The following is a 3,561-nucleotide window of genomic DNA, read 5'->3' as shown; positions in this document are numbered from 1 at the left end:
TTCCTCTGAACCTCTTAACATATTTCTAGATTATATCATTTGGAGAATTGTGTAAAGTTATCTAAATGTGTGGCTAAAGAGAAACATATTATTGTAATTACTTTCTTTTAGCAATAGGTTCTAATTCACACTACAATCTGTATATTATAGTACATAAATTGCATGTGAAAATAACCTACAACTAATTACTTTAACAATGAATATTATTTCATTTTTTCTCTATGTACACCATTTTATCTCTTTCAACACTGTCATGTAATTAGTTGCAACTATCATTGAATTTTTACCTTATCATATTCTAGCAATTGACACATGTACAAGTGCTGTTAACATAAATATACTAGACGTAAAAAATATTAATTGATGATTTTGACTTGTATGTTTCTAAATAACCGTAATTTCTTCCTGCATATTTAAATACAAACCTTCGTTCTTTATGTAGGAGAGGTGATTCAGCACAAGCTGATTTAGCCATAAAAACTTTAACGCAAGGTGTCAATGACCCTCCGCTAGTTAGCCGAGGTTAGACCAACTCTCCTGCTCACACGCTTGCCCAGTTTCTGAGTGATTTTGCTGCGGTTGAGTGTAGACATTCATGTCTCTCTCTCTCCCGGTTTATTTATCTATGAAGTGGGTGTATTAACTTATCTTTTTCTTTACAGGTGTGCTTATAGTTTGAGGACTGCAATCATGCTGGTTTGTTTTGGCATAACAGGCTGCTCTTGCAGCACCTTTTATGTCACTAGGAGATGAATCCTCTCCAATTTTGCCCTTCATGCAGACGGCACTCCTGCATGGAGGCTTCTCCTTGCTCTGTCGGCAGGGGCCATCCTCCCAGCGGTACTGGTGCAATGGATGCAGGAAGTAGTAGTCTAAAAGGTATTCTTCCTTGAAGTCAAAGAAATCCTGACATCTTTCTCCTGGGGCTAGTACTCAACCACTTGCCTCTCCCCTTTCAGCTTCCTTTAGAGGTCAATTGGACAAGATCGATGGCTTTTTAACCCCTGACAACCCTCTGATCAGGAAGACCCTGTAGCGAAGCAGCAGTGGCTTCCCCTCAAAGGGAGTCGAAAACCACTTTTGATGCCTTGCATTGGATGTGGCCTTTCTTAGGGCTTTCAGGTTCCCTCATTAAGGAAAAGCTTCTGGAGGTCTTGACATTAAGGGGACAGCGGGAGTGCACATCTACATCTGCAGGGGCTGGCCTTGGCCCTTCTTCATCCCAAGCTGTTAAGAGGGGAGTGCCTTCTAACTGGTCTCGTGCCTTTAACCGGAACTTCCTCCAAAATTCCTCTTCCTATTGAGCTTCTGCACACTAGTTCTCTCCCAAGTTTTAGTGGGGGGATGAGCATGGCTCCTTGCGAATGCTCACCCTTACGAGCTTCCCCTCCCCCTGAGGCCTTATGGTGGACCCTTTGTCTGCCACAAGAGGTCACCCTTACTCAATTTGTCTACCCCTCAAGCTACTCGTAAGAGTGCACGTCACTCGTCCCGCCGTGCTCCAGGCTTTTCAGAGCCTTTTTGGTAATTGTCTGATGGCTCCATGGAGTGAAATGAGCCTTCCACCACCCCCTCGGGATTCACAAGTTGGGTGACCTAGCACACTAAGTCCGCTCAGCCGGCGGAGTCTGGAGTCCGCTCGGCAGGTTGAGTCCGCTCAGCCACAGGTTCCTTACGAGCTTCATGTCCCTCCAGGGCCCTATGGCGGATGCTTTTGCTGTTGCGCGAGGTCATCCTCACTCAAGTGATCTACCACTCAAGCTGCTCGTAAGCGTGTGCATTACTTGTCACCCCCATGCACCAGCTTTCTGTAGCTAGGCTCTTCAGAGCCTTCTGATAATTGTGTTCGATGTCTCCCTTGAGCCAAAGGTCTCTTCTACCATACCCCCAGGCATCACAAGTCTCTGCTATTCTTACGCACGTGCTGCTCTCTGTGCTTATGCCTCAGGCAATTTCTCTTTTAGGTTTTCCACCTGTTTGGTTAGGAGACGCATTGCAACACGTGCAAGCATTTTCTGCCAAACTGCCCTTGCCTCGCTCACCATCATCCGAGTGAGTTTGTTCTCCCTTGGACAAGCACGAGGTACAGGCTGTTGGAAAACCCTCAGAGAGAGCTTGTGCGAGTGTTGATGTGCCAGTGCATGAAGCTCAGTCTCACATGGTTACCCCACACATGCAGTTTGAGGTCGTGGCCCTATATTGCACGATACGTTTTCAAACGTTTTTGCTCGTGTGTGTACTCAGTTTATTCCTCCTTTGCCATGTTCCACTACAGCACCTCATGCACGGTCAGCATGATGTTCTTCAATGGTCCACCTTTACAGAGATCACCTCGATGGAATCTTGATAAGGCGGACTGGGTTAGATTTCGGGAGTTAAGTGAAATTGAAGGAAATGCAGAACAGTTTGAAAGTGTTGATGATGCCATAGACTTACTTAATGGAACTCTTCACACAGCGGGAGTCGATTCCATTCCCAAAACAACAGGAATATTCAGACGATGACCAGTCCCCCGATGGTCATCAGAACTAACTGCCCTGCACAGAGTCACAAGAAAGTTTTTAACTCGATTGCGCATGCGCTGCACTGTGGAGAATTTAATCATATACAAGAAATGTAGAGCACAGTTCCGTCGTGCCATGAAAGAAGCTAGGCCCCAGTCTTGGATGTCATTTGTTTCCTCCATTAACAGTAGAACACCAACATCATCTGTGTGGAGGAAAGTCAAAAAGATAGCAGGCAAATTCACCCAAACCCACCACCAGTGTTAAAGGTAAATGGCGAGTATATGACTGGAGCAACCGAAGTTAGCAATGCCTTGGCTGACCATTTTTCAAATGTATCGTGCAAGTGTGAAGCAGCTCCTGGTCACCAGTATAGGAGCATTGAAGAAAAGAAAGTTTTAAGCTTCGCAACAAGAAAGCAAGAGTCATACAATTCTCCTTTTACTGAAAGAGAATTTGATTCTGGTCTTGCTATGTGTAACGATACAGCCCCTGGACCCTATGGAATTCCATATGCAATGATTAAACACGTACCTTTTAATTCAAAGTTATTTATTTTAAGCATTTCTAATAGAATATGGCATGATCATAGTTATCCAAGTGTTTGGGAACTAGCCATTATTTTAGCCTTTTTAAAACCCAGTAAGGACAAATCTTTAAATACAAAACTTACCTGCTGGTTATATAAAGAGCTGAAGTCTCCTGACGCCCTGGCAGAAATTCAAAATCTCGCGCTATCGAAGATACGGCAGGTGTATACCTGCACCCTAGCGGTAGTTCAGGTGGAACAACAACACACTTTCAGTTCTTCTTCTGCCCGTCTAGCTGGCTGTCATATTGAAGTTCACTCTCATGGTTTTACTCTTTTGGGAAGTCGTTTGGTGATGTACAACGTTCTTTTCGGAGTTTAAGCTATCGTTAATTGTTTTCTCTTTATTCTAATCTTGAAATCTTTTTGTTTGAGGTTATCTTTTTTAATATTTCCCTTATTTTTTGCTTGTCGGTCTTTCACGTAAGCATTCAAAATGGCTATACGTAGGTGTGTTAGTGAAGGGTG

Source organism: Palaemon carinicauda, chromosome 15, assembly GCF_036898095.1.
Source record: "Palaemon carinicauda isolate YSFRI2023 chromosome 15, ASM3689809v2, whole genome shotgun sequence".
NCBI classification, from domain to species: domain Eukaryota; kingdom Metazoa; phylum Arthropoda; class Malacostraca; order Decapoda; family Palaemonidae; genus Palaemon; species Palaemon carinicauda.
The sequence above is the reverse complement of the archived record's forward strand: the minus strand, read 5'-3'. Positions refer to the sequence as shown.